Below are 13183 nucleotides of genomic sequence, written 5' to 3' on the forward strand. Positions count from 1 at the left end.
GTTTCTCGTCGGAGGTCCGGGTGCCCACATGCTTCCACTCTCTCTTAGGGGCTGCTGGCGCGATTTCATGCACCCTACCCTTAAGGGGCTTGTCCTCACCCCTCTCCCCATTACGATATGCGAGGGTAAGTTTCCTAAGGACCTCTTCCTCATTAAGGTCCGGACTCTGCGGGTCGAACCAGTGTTCGGCTTTTGCCCTAACGTTAGGGAGACAGTTGGCAACTAGGGTCTTCAGCCAGTGGGCGGTTCTTTCCCCTAAATTCCGTCTATCCGCTTGAACCCCGCATGCCTCCATATAGACAATCCACAGCCTGTCTGCGAACATGGTGGGAGATTCCCCTGGTTGCTGCTTGGTTTCCCCCACTCTCATGAAAGGGCTCCCCAGATTCAAGCCCATCGCCTCCAGAACAGCAGTCTGTGCGGCCGCCCATGTGTCAGGTCTTCCCCCATTCCCAGAGGTCACTGTCCTGCATAGCTGTGCATCTAGGGTCATCAGGAGCATCTTTATTTGCTCCCCTTCGTCGCAGTCATTGATGTTGGCAGCCTGTTCCACCTCCATAAAATGCAGCGACGGATCCCCCTTTGGAGTTAGTCTGGGAACGTGGGCCACCATCCCCCTGAGCGCGGATGCCCCATGAGGAACGATAATGTCGCCCTCAACCGGTCCCCTGTTTGCCATCCCCGCCGGGGGACCATACCTTCTTTGCCTGACAGGGCACATCTGCCCTACCTGGGGTTCCTGCTCCTCCTCCCCACTGTCCAGCTCTCCTGCCTCGTTGGGTAGCCCCCCTGTCCCCGGGCTAGCTACCCATATAGGAGACGCCGCTATCTGGGGATACACTGCCGACCCCCCTTGGACTTGCCCCTGAACGTGCAGCCCGATCCCCCCCTGCCGACCCGGACATGATCCCGGTGCCTCAGGAGGCGGTCTATTCCCCTTGGCCTTTGGGGAATCATCCGCTGCGAGGAGCACCTTGCCCCTAGGGAACCCCCCTGGACCTACCAGGTGTATCTGTCCCCTGAACCTGGACAAGGCCTCCTCCAACTCCGTTATTCGTGCCTGGCACGGCCCATGGGCACAGTCCCCTATTTCCTCGCGAGCCACTCGGTATGCTGCCTGGATGTCCCGGAACTTCCCCTCCAGCTTCCTACACTGCTCTGTACTCCGAGCATAGAGTTCCTGGAGCCTCCGTTCCTTTTCTTTACCCTCCACTATCTGGCAGTGGAGATAGTCCTTCTCACACCGGTTAGACTCGCTTTCCTGTTTCATTTCTGCCACTTCTTCCCGCAGTCGTTCCGCTGCGCTAGCGCTGTCCCCTGCGCTGGCCCTCACTTCTCTCAACTCCTGCTCTAACTCTTCGACCCTATCCTCAGTTTTGACTACCTGCTCGGACAGGCAAACCAGCCAAACTGCCTTCTCCAAGTGCTTTTTGTGCGCCTTGCTTTCTGTCCATGCAGCCGCTGCCATTACCGGTTGCTCTGCATTGATCAATTCTGAGACCCAAGGTTTGGTGAGGTTGACCTTTTGCCACAAATATGAGGATATTCTCTCCTCCATTTTACTTCGTTCCCTCACCCCCTCTGCCAAGTCACATACTCCAAACCACCGGGGTCCTGCCGCGGTCGCCATTGTAGAGGGTGCCATCTCCGCTACTCCACTACTGGGCCGATATCTGGGGTTTGAATATCTGTGTGTGTCTCTCTCCAGCTGGCACTGAAACTTCAGAGGCCAGGGGATGTCGCACTGGGACACTTCCACTGAAGAGAGCACTGATTCAAGCCTGCCGTTTATTCCTAACCGACAGCCTGAGACTTATATCACACAGATCTCCAGACCCCTACCAATACCCAGGTGATTCTCTCTCTTGCCGGTGGTGCAACAGCCACCCGGTTCCTACTCCACTAGAGTAGCTTTCCCAAGAGAGAGAATAGGACACTGCTGTTTATTTCCTAACCAGCAGTCTGTCCTGAGTGAATCGCTCAAGATGACCCTCGATTCCTGAACCCGGAATTAAGGTGAGGAGTATTTTAACAATGACTTGGTCAGAGGTCGCTGGTGAGAGATTGAAGAATTTAAACGACTCCAATTATCATCAAATCAAGGTTTATTGTAAAACCCAGGTCAAAATCATCAACAGAAGAAACACAATACAATCTTATACTCTAATATACACTATGTCTATTCAAAGGTAATATAGCGGACACAACGAAAATTCTTATGCTTACACAGATTTTAGCAATATCACAGGCACAAAACAAGTTCCCTTCCCCAAAGCCTCAACCACTATTAAAATCAAGGGAGTTTCGTAAGCTGCTGCGGAGTACTTACGGTCACAGGCTGCAGAGGTCAAGTCAGGGGTGCAGAGGTCGAGCCAGGAACGAAGAGCCCCCCAATTGAAAACACAGCCCCTTTTATATTGCTTTACCTGGCTTTGTTCTGTGATCGGCCAGCCCCTTTTGCATTGAAAAGGTAAGTTTTAAAGTTCCCGCTGGTCCCGCCCCCTTTGAGCCGGTCAGAGCTGTCGAGATGGGAGTACCTCCCCTAGGTCCGCCTCCAGTCTGTTTTTTTGAGATAACGAGGTTGAGCTCCCTTGAAGATTTTCAAAGACTTCCATCTGCTCCGGAGATGCTGCTATGTTGATGGGGTGTTGATTGGATTCTGCTCTGGTGGAGGCCAGGTCATTTACATTTGCATGGGGCTATGACCATCCCATTGTCCTGCTTGCATGCAAGCCTCCTGTGTATTCCCGTGCCCCTTTGTCTGTGTCTTGATGTTATCTTGTTGTCTGGCTCCTTCTTCCTTGTAGCTCCTAGGGGGGTGTTTGTAAATATTTATGTGCTTATGTCCCCACTCAGCTCAGCGGGCCAAGCCTGCTGGGAAAACTGGTTCTGTTCCCTTGGCTGGAAAGTCAGTTTACAGTCTCTGAGTTTCTCCAAAAGGGCCGAATTGCCCGAAAACCTTACAATATCTGTACACTGACTGGTGTCTCTCAGTCCCCTCTCTCTCAGGGAGATATCTGTACACTGACTGGTGTCTCTCAGTCCCCGCTCTCTCAGGGAGATATCTGTACACTGACTGGTGTCTCTCAGTCCCCTCTCTCTCTCAGGGAGCTACCTGTACACTGACTGGTGTCTCTCAGTCCCCTCTCTCTCAGGGAGGTATCTGCACACTGACTGGTGTCTCTCAGTTCCCGCTCTCTCAGGGAGATATCTGTACACTGACTGGTGTCTCTCAGTCCCCTCTCTCTCTCAGGGAGCTACCTGTACACTGACTGGTGTCTCTCAGTCCCCTCTCTCTCAGGGAGGTATCTGCACACTGACTGCTGTCTCTCTGGCTACCTGAACACTGACTGGTGTCTCTCAGTCCCTCTCTCTCAGGGAGATATCTGTACACTGACTAGTGTCTCAGTCCCCCCTCTCTCTCAGGGAGATATCTGTGCACTGGCTGGTGTCTCTCAGTCTCCTCTCTCTCAGGGAGATATCTGTACACTGACTGGTGTATCTCAGTCCCCTCTCTCTCAGGGAGATATCTGTACACTGACTGGTGTCTCTCAGCCCCCTCTCTCTCTCAGGGAGAAATCTGTACACTGACTGGTGTCTCTCAGTCCCCGCTCTCTCAGGGAGATATCTGTACACCGAGTGGTGTCTCTCAGTCCCCTCTCTCTCTCAGGAAGCTACCTGTACACTGACTGGTGTCTCTCAGTCCCCTCTCTCTCAGGGAGGTATCTGCACACTGACTGCTGTCTCTCTGTCCCCCCTCTCTCTCTCAGGGAGATATCTGTACACTGACTGGTGTCTCTCAGTCCCCTCTCTCTCAGGGAGATATCTGTACACTGACTGCTGTCTCTCTGTCCCCCCTCTCTCTCTCAGGGAGCTACCTGTACACTGACTGGTGTCTCTCAGTCCCCTCTCTCTCAGGGAGGTATCTGCACACTGACTGCTGTCTCTCTGGCTACCTGAACACTGACTGGTGTCTCTCAGTCCCTCTCTCTCAGGGAGATATCTGTACACTGACTGGTGTATCTCAGTCCGCTCTCTCTCAGGGAAATATCTGTACACTGACTGGTGTCTCTCAGCCCCCTCTCTCTCTCAGGGAGAAATCTGTGCACTGGCTGGTGTCTCTCAGTCCCCTCTCTCTCAGGGAGATATCTGTACACTGACTGGTGTATCTCAGTCCCCTCTCTCTCAGGGAAATATCTGTACACTGACTGGTGTCTCTCAGCCCCCTCTCTCTCTCAGGGAGAAATCTGTACACTGACTGGTGTCTCTCAGTCCCCGCTCTCTCAGGGAGATATCTGGACACCGAGTGGTGTCTCTCAGTCCCCTCTCTCTCTCAGGGAGCTACCTATACACTGACTGGTGTCTCTCAGTCCCCTCTCTCTCAGGGAGATATCTGCACACTGACTGCTGTCTCTCTGTCCCCCCTCTCTCTCTCAGGGAGATATCTGTACACTGACTGGTGTCTCTCAGTCCCCTCTCTCTCAGGGAGATATCTGTACACTGACTGCTGTCTCTCTGTCCCCCCTCTCTCTCTCAGGGAGCTACCTGTACACTGACTGGTGTCTCTCAGTCCCCTCTCGCTCTCAGGGAGATATCTGTACACTGACTGGTGTCTCTCAGTCTCCTCTCTCACAGGGAGATATCTGTACACTGACTGGTGTCTCTCAGTCACAGCTCTCTCAGGGAGATATCTGTACACTGACTGGTGTCTCTCAGTCCCCTCTCTCTCTCAGGGAGCTACCTGTACACTGACTGGTGTCTCTCAGTCCCTTCTCTCAGGGAGATGTCTGCACACTGACTGCTGTCTCTCTGTCCCCCCTCTCTCTCTCAGGGAGATATCTGCACACTGACTGGTGTCTCTCAGTCCCCTCTCTCTCAGGGAGATATCTGTACACTGACTGCTGTCTCTCTGTGCCCCCTCCCTCTCTCAGGGAGCGACCTGTACACTGACTGGTGTCTCTCAGTCCCTCTCTCTCAGGGAGATATCTGTACACTGACTGGTGTCTCTCATTCCCCTCTCTCTCTCAGGGAGATATCTGTACACTGACTGGTGTCTCTCAGTCCCCTCTCTCTCTCAGGGAGATATCTGTACACTGACTGGTGTCTCTCAGTCCCCTCTCTCTCAGGGAGATATCTGTACACTGACTGGTGTCTCTCAGTCCCCTCTCGCTCTCAGGGAGATATCTGTACACTGACTGTTGTCTCTCTGTCCCCTCTCTCTCAGGGAGATATCTGCACACTGATAGGTGTGTCTCAGTCCCCTCTCTCTGAGGGAGATATCTGTACACTGACTGCTGTCTCTCTGTCCTCCCTCTCTCTCAGGGAGATATCTGTACACTGACTGGTGTCTCTCAGTCCCCTCTCTCTCAGGGAGATATCTGTACACTGACTGGTGTCTCTCAGTCCCCGCTCCTCTCTCAGGGAGATATCTGTACACTGACTGGTGTCTCTCAGTCCCCTCTCTCTCTCAGGGAGCTACCTGTACACTGACTGGTGTCTCTCAATCCCCTCTCTCTCAGGGAGGTATCTGCACACTGACTGCTGTCTCTCTGGCTACCTGAACACTGACTGGTGTCTCTCAGTCCCTCTCTCTCAGGGAGATATCTGTACACTGACTAGTGTCTCAGTCCCCCCTCTCTCTCAGGGAGATATCTGTGCACTGGCTGGTGTCTCTCAGTCCCCTCTCTCTCAGGGAGATATCTGTACACTGACTGGTGTATCTCAGTCCCCTCTCTCTCAGGGAGATATCTGTACACTGACTGGTGTCTCTCAGCCCCCTCTCTCTCTCAGGGAGAAATCTGTACACTGACTGGTGTCTCTCAGTCCCCGCTCTCTCAGGGAGATATCTGTACACTGACTGGTGTCTCTCAGTCCCCTCTCTCTCTCAGGGAGCTACCTGTACACTGACTGGTGTCTCTCAGTCACCTCTCTCTCTGAGAGAGATATCTGTACACTGACTGGTGTCTCTCAGTCCCCTCTCTCTGAGGGAGATATCTGTACACTGACTGCTTTCTCTCTGTCCCCCCCCCCCTCTCTTTCAGGGAGATATCTGTACACTGACTGGTGTCTCTCAGTCCCCCTCTCTCTCTCAGGGAGATATCTGTACACTGACTGGTGTCTCTCAGTCCCCTCTCTCTCAGGGAGATATCTGAACACTGACTGGTGTCTCTCAGTCCCCTCTCTCTCAGGGAGATATCTGTACACTGACTGGTGTCTCTCAGTCACCTCTCTCTCTGAGAGAGATATCTGTACACTGACTGGTGTCTCTCAGTCCCCTCTCTCTGAGGGAGATATCTGTACACTGACTGCTGTCTCTCTGTCCCCCCCCCCTCTCTTTCAGGGAGATATCTGTACACTGACTGGTGTCTCTCAGTCCCCCTCTCTCTCTCAGGGAGATATCTGTACACTGACTGGTGTCTCTCTGTCCCCCCTCTCTCTCAGGGAGATATCTGTACACTGACTGGGGTCTCTCAGTCCCCTCTCTCTCTCTCAGGGAGATATCTGTACACTGACTGGTGTCTCTCAGTCCCCTCTCTCTCTCTCAGGGAGATATCTGTACACTGACTGGTGTCTCTCAGTCCCCTCTCTCTGAGGGAGATATCTGTACACTGACTGCTGTCTCTCTGTCCCACCTCTCTCTCAGGGAGATATCTGGACACTGACTGGTGTCTCTCAGTTCCCTCTCTCTCAGGGAGGTATCTGCACACTGACTGCTGTCTCTCTGACCCCCCTCTCTCTCTCAGGGAGATATCTGTACACTGACTGGTGTCTCTCAGTCCCCTCTCTCTCAGGGAGATATCTGTACACTGACTGCTGTCTCTCTGTCCCCCCTCTCTCTCTCAGGGAGCTACCTGTACACTGACTGGTGTATCTCAGTCCCCTCTCTCTCTGGGAGAAATCTGTACACTGACTGGTGTCTCTCAGTCCCCTCTCTCTCTCTCAGGGAGATATCTGTACACTGACTGGTGTCTCTCAGTCCCCTCTCTCTGAGGGACATATCTGTACACTGACTGCTGTCTCTCTGTCCCCCCTCTCTCTCAGGGAGATATCTGTACACTGACTGTTGTCTCTCAGTCCCCTCTCTCTCAGGGAGATATCTGTGCACTGACTGGTGTCTCTCAGTCCCCTCTCGCTCTCAGGGAGATATCTGTACACTGACTGGTGTCTCTCAGTTCCCTCTCTCTCAGGGAGATATCTGTACACTGACTGGTGTCTCTCAGTCCCCCCTCTCTCTCAGGGAGATATCTGTACACTGACTGGTGTCTCTCAGTCCCCTCTCTCTCTCAGGGAAATATCTGTACACTGACTGCAGTCTCTCTGTCCCCCCTCTCTCTCAGGGAGATATCTGTACACTGACTGGTGTCTCTCAGTCCCCTCTCTCTCAGGGAGATATCTGTACACTGACTGGTGTCTCTCAGTCCCCTCTCTCTCAGGGAGATATCTGTACACTGACTGGTGTCTCTCAGTCCCCTCTCTCTCAGGGAGATATCTGTACACTGACTGCTGTCTCTCTGTCCCACCTCTCTCTCAGGGAGATATCTGTACACTGACTGGTGTCTCTCAGTCCCTCTCTCTCTCAGGGAGATATCAGTACACTGACTGCTGTCTCTCTGTCCCCCCTCTCTCTCAGCGAGATATCTGTACACTGACTGGTGTCTCTCAGTCCCCTCTCTCTCAGGGATATATCTGTACACTGACTGGTGTCTCTCAGTACCCTCTCTCTCTCAGGGAGATATCTGTACACTGACTGGTGTCTCTCAGTACCCTCTCTCTCTCAGGGAGATATCTGTACACTGACTGCTGTCTCTCAGTCCCCCCTCTCTCAGGGGGATATCTGTACACTGGCTGGTGTCTCTCAGTCCCCTCTCTCTCTCAGGGAGATATCTGTACACTGACTGGTGTCTCTCAGTCCCTCTCTCTCTCAGGGGGATATCTGTACACTGGCTGGTGTCTCTCAGTCCCCTCTCTCTCTCAGGGAGATATCTGTACACTGACTGCTGTCTCTCAGTCCCCCCTCTCTCTCAGGGAGATATCTGTACACTGACTGGTGTCTCTCAGTCCCTCTCTCTCTCAGGGAGATATCTGTACACTGACTGGTGTCTCTCAGTCCCCTCTCTCTCAGGGAGATATCTGTACACTGACTGGTGTCTCTCAGTCCTCTCTCTCTCAGGGAGATATCTGTACACTGACTGCTGTCTCTCTGTCCCCTCTCTCTCTCAGGGAGATATCTGCACACTGACCGGTGTCTCTCAGTCCCCTCTCGCTCTCAGGGAGATATCTGTACACTGACTGTTGTCTCTCAGTCCCCTCTCTCTTAGGGAGATATCTGCACACTGATAGGTGTCTCTCAGTCCCCTCTCTCTGAGGGAGATATCTGTACACTGACTGCTGTCTCTCTGTCCTCCCTCTCTCTCAGGGAGATATCTGTACACTGACTGGTGTCTCTCAGTCCCCTCTCTCTCAGGGAGATATCTGTACACTGACTGGTGTCTCTCAGTCCCCGCTCTCTCAGGGAGATATCTGTACACTGACTGGTGTCTCTCAGTCCCCTCTCTCTCTCAGGGAGCTACCTGTACACTGACTGGTGTCTCTCAGTCCCCTCTCTCTCAGGGAGGTATCTGCACACTGACTGGTGTCTCTCAGTCCCCGCTCTCTCAGGGAGATATCTGTACACTGACTGGTGTCTCTCAGTCCCCTCTCTCTCTCAGGGAGCTACCTGTACACTGACTGGTGTCTCTCAGTCCCCTCTCTCTCAGGGAGGTATCTGCACACTGACTGCTGTCTCTCTGGCTACCTGAACACTGACTGGTGTCTCTCAGTCCCTCTCTCTCAGGGAGATATCTGTACACTGACTAGTGTCTCAGTCCCCCCTCTCTCTCAGGGAGATATCTGTGCACTGGCTGGTGTCTCTCAGTCCCCTCTCTCTCAGGGAGATATCTGTACACTGACTGGTGTATCTCAGTCCCCTCTCTCTCAGGGAGATATCTGTACACTGACTGGTGTCTCTCAGCCCCCTCTCTCTCTCAGGGAGAAATCTGTACACTGACTGGTGTCTCTCAGTCCCCGCTCTCTCAGGGAGATATCTGTACACCGAGTGGTGTCTCTCAGTCCCCTCTCTCTCTCAGGAAGCTACCTGTACACTGACTGGTGTCTCTCAGTCCCCTCTCTCTCAGGGAGGTATCTGCACACTGACTGCTGTCTCTCTGTCCCCCCTCTCTCTCTCAGGGAGATATCTGTACACTGACTGGTGTCTCTCAGTCCCCTCTCTCTCAGGGAGATATCTGTACACTGACTGCTGTCTCTCTGTCCCCCCTCTCTCTCTCAGGGAGCTACCTGTACACTGACTGGTGTCTCTCAGTCCCCTCTCTCTCAGGGAGGTATCTGCACACTGACTGCTGTCTCTCTGGCTACCTGAACACTGACTGGTGTCTCTCAGTCCCTCTCTCTCAGGGAGATATCTGTACACTGACTGGTGTATCTCAGTCCCCTCTCTCTCAGGGAAATATCTGTACACTGACTGGTGTCTCTCAGCCCCCTCTCTCTCTCAGGGAGAAATCTGTGCACTGGCTGGTGTCTCTCAGTCCCCTCTCTCTCAGGGAGATATCTGTACACTGACTGGTGTATCTCAGTCCCCTCTCTCTCAGGGAAATATCTGTACACTGACTGGTGTCTCTCAGCCCCCTCTCTCTCTCAGGGAGAAATCTGTACACTGACTGGTGTCTCTCAGTCCCCGCTCTCTCAGGGAGATATCTGGACACCGAGTGGTGTCTCTCAGTCCCCTCTCTCTCTCAGGGAGCTACCTGTACACTGACTGGTGTCTCTCAGTCCCCTCTCTCTCAGGGAGATATCTGCACACTGACTGCTGTCTCTCTGTCCCCCCTCTCTCTCTCAGGGAGATATCTGTACACTGACTGGTGTCTCTCAGTCCCCTCTCTCTCAGGGAGATATCTGTACACTGACTGCTGTGGCTCTGTCCCCCCTCTCTCTCTCAGGGAGCTACCTGTACACTGACTGGTGTCTCTCAGTCCCCTCTCGCTCTCAGGGAGATATCTGTACACTGACTGGTGTCTCTCAGTCTCCTCTCTCACAGGGAGATATCTGTACACTGACTGGTGTCTCTCAGTCACAGCTCTCTCAGGGAGATATCTGTACACTGACTGGTGTCTCTCAGTCCCCTCTCTCTCTCAGGGAGCTACCTGTACACTGACTGGTGTCTCTCAGTCCCTTCTCTCAGGGAGATATCTGCACACTGACTGCTGTCTCTCTGTCCCCCCTCTCTCTCTCAGGGAGATATCTGCACACTGACTGGTGTCTCTCAGTCCCCTCTCTCTCAGGGAGATATCTGTACACTGACTGCTGTCTCTCTGTGCCCCCTCCCTCTCTCAGGGAGCGACCTGTACACTGACTGGTGTCTCTCAGTCCCTCTCTCTCAGGGAGATATCTGTACACTGACTGGTGTCTCTCATTCCCCTCTCTCTCTCAGGGAGATATCTGTACACTGACTGGTGTCTCTCAGTCCCCTCTCTCTCTCAGGGAGATATCTGTACACTGACTGGTGTCTCTCAGTCCCCTCTCTCTCAGGGAGATATCTGTACACTGACTGGTGTCTCTCAGTCCCCTCTCGCTCTCAGGGAGATATCTGTACACTGACTGTTGTCTCTCTGTCCCCTCTCTCTCAGGGAGATATCTGCACACTGATAGGTGTCTCTCAGTCCCCTCTCTCTGAGGGAGATATCTGTACACTGACTGCTGTCTCTCTGTCCTCCCTCTCTCTCAGGGAGATATCTGTACACTGACTGGTGTCTCTCAGTCCCCTCTCTCTCAGGGAGATATCTGTACACTGACTGGTGTCTCTCAGTCCCCGCTCTCTCAGGGAGATATCTGTACACTGACTGGTGTCTCTCAGTCCCCTCTCTCTCTCAGGGAGCTACCTGTACACTGACTGGTGTCTCTCAATCCCCTCTCTCTCAGGGAGGTATCTGCACACTGACTGCTGTCTCTCTGGCTACCTGAACACTGACTGGTGTCTCTCAGTCCCTCTCTCTCAGGGAGATATCTGTACACTGACTAGTGTCTCAGTCCCCCCTCTCTCTCAGGGAGATATCTGTGCACTGGCTGGTGTCTCTCAGTCCCCTCTCTCTCAGGGAGATATCTGTACACTGACTGGTGTATCTCAGTCCCCTCTCTCTCAGGGAGATATCTGTACACTGACTGGTGTCTCTCAGCCCCCTCTCTCTCTCAGGGAGAAATCTGTACACTGACTGGTGTCTCTCAGTCCCCGCTCTCTCAGGGAGATATCTGTACACTGACTGGTGTCTCTCAGTCCCCTCTCTCTCTCAGGGAGCTACCTGTACACTGACTGGTGTCTCTCAGTCCCCTCTCTCTCAGGGAGGTATCTGCACACTGACTGCTGTCTCTCTGTCCCCCCTCTCTCTCTCAGGGAGATATCTGTACACTGACTGGTGTCTCTCAGTCCCCTCTCTCTCAAGGAGATATCTGTACACTGACTGCTGTCTCTCTGTCCCCCCTCTCTCTCTCTCAGGGAGCTACCTGTACACTGACTGGTGTCTCTCAGTCCCCTCTCGCTCTCAGGGAGATATCTGTACACTGACTGGTGTCTCTCAGTCTCCTCTCTCACAGGGAGATATCTGTACACTGACTGGTGTCTCTCAGTCACAGCTCTCTCAGGGAGATATCTGTACACTGACTGGTGTCTCTCAGTCCCCTCTCTCTCTCAGGGAGCTACCTGTACACTGACTGGTGTCTCTCAGTCCCCTCTCTCTCAGGGAGGTATCTGCACACTGACTGCTGTCTCTCTGTCCCCCCTCTCTCTCTCAGGGAGATATCTGTACACTGACTGGTGTCTCTCAGCCCCCTCTCTCTCTCAGGGAGATATCTGTACACTGACTGCTGTCTCTCTGTCCCCTCTCTCTCTCAGGGAGATATCTGTACACTGACTGGTGTCTCTCAGTCCCCTCTCTCTCAGCGAGATATCTGTACACTGACTGGTGTCTCTCAGTCCCCTCTCGCTCTCAGGGAGATATCTGTACACTGACTGTTGTCTCTCAGTCCCCTCTCTCTCAGGGAGATATCTGTACACTGACTGCTGTCTCTCTGTCCCCCCTCTCTCCCAGGGAGATATCTGTACACCGACTGGTGTCTCTCAGTCCCCTCTCTCTCAGGGAGATATCTGGACACTGATAGGTGTCTCTCAGTCCCCTCTCTCTGAGGGAGATATCTGTACACTGACTGCTGTCTCTCTGTCCTCCCTCTCTCTCAGGGAGATATCTGTACACTGACTGGTGTCTCTCAGTCCCTCTCTCTCAGGGAGATATCTGTACACTGACTGGTGTCTCTCAGTCCCCGCTCTCTCAGGGAGATATCTGTACACTGACTGGTGTCTCTCAGTCCCCTCTCTCTCTCAGGGAGCTACCTGTACACTGACTGCTGTCTCTCAGTCCCCTCTCTCTCAGGGAGGTATCTGCACACTGACTGCTGTCTCTCTGTCCCCCCTCTCTCTCTCAGGGAGATATCTGTACACTGACTGGTGTCTCTCAGCCCCCTCTCTCTCAGGGAGATATCTGTACACTGACTGCTGTCTCTCTGTCCCCCCTCTCTCTCTCAGGGAGCTACCTGTACACTGACTGGTGTCTCTCAGTCCCTCTCTCTCAGGGAGATATCTGTACACTGACTAGTGTCTCAGTCCCCCCTCTCTCTCAGGGAGATATCTGTGCACTGGCTGGTGTCTCTCAGTCCCCTCTCTCTCAGGGAGATATCTGTACAATGACTGGTGTATCTCAGTCCCCTCTCTCTCACGGAGATATCTGTACACTGACTGGTGTCTCTCAGCCCCCTCTCTCTCTCAGGGAGAAATCTGTACACTGACTGGTGTCTCTCAGTCCCCTCTCTCTCTCAGGGAGATATCTGTACACTGACTGGTGTCTCTCAGTCCCCTCTCTCTCAGGGAGATATCTGTACACTGACTGGTGTCTCTCAGTACCCTCTCTCTCTCAGGGAGATATCTGTACACTGACAGGTGTCTCTCAGTCCCCTCTCTCTCGGGGAGATATCTGTTCACTGACTGGTGTCTCTCAGTCCCCTCTCTCTCTCAGGGAGATATCTGTACACTGCCTGGTGTCTCTCAGTCCCCTCTCTCTCTCAGGGAGATATCTGTACACTGACT

The sequence above is a fragment of the Scyliorhinus torazame genome, chromosome 31 (assembly GCF_047496885.1).
Source record: "Scyliorhinus torazame isolate Kashiwa2021f chromosome 31, sScyTor2.1, whole genome shotgun sequence".
NCBI lineage: Eukaryota > Metazoa > Chordata > Chondrichthyes > Carcharhiniformes > Scyliorhinidae > Scyliorhinus > Scyliorhinus torazame.